This window comes from Atta colombica, unplaced genomic scaffold (genome assembly GCF_001594045.1).
Source record: "Atta colombica isolate Treedump-2 unplaced genomic scaffold, Acol1.0 scaffold268, whole genome shotgun sequence".
Lineage (NCBI taxonomy): Eukaryota > Metazoa > Arthropoda > Insecta > Hymenoptera > Formicidae > Atta > Atta colombica.
In genome coordinates, this window is record NW_017259368.1 from 63,301 (window position 1) to 63,782 (window position 482).

Below are 482 nucleotides of genomic sequence, written 5' to 3' on the forward strand. Positions count from 1 at the left end.
TATATATATAAGTCTGGAATAATCTTCAAATATTTCATGGGCAGGTAGAGCGGATTAAACTGTGTCGAAAAGTCCTTTATCATTTTGTAAATTTTCCCAATAATTAATGATTGATGATGAGATATTAATTCTTAATAATCGAATTCGCGCGCTCGCCCGTCTATTGCGAAGTATATATGCCTACCGATCGGGCCTTGGAGTTGCAGATTGGCTGGCAAGCGCCCCGCGCCGCGCACACCGCCGCAAGCCACCATAGCTCGGACGACGCGCTTGCCAGGCTATCCCCGCTCCCCACAATCCGCGCGCCAAGCGATAGGCATATACACTTCGCAGTAGTATTCGATTATCTTTAAGGATTAATATCTCGTTAACTATTGGGGAAACTTACAAAATAGTAGAAGACTTTTCGACTCGATTTAGTCTGCTCTATCTGCCCATGAAATATTTAGCGATTATTTTCAGACACCCTGTATATATATATA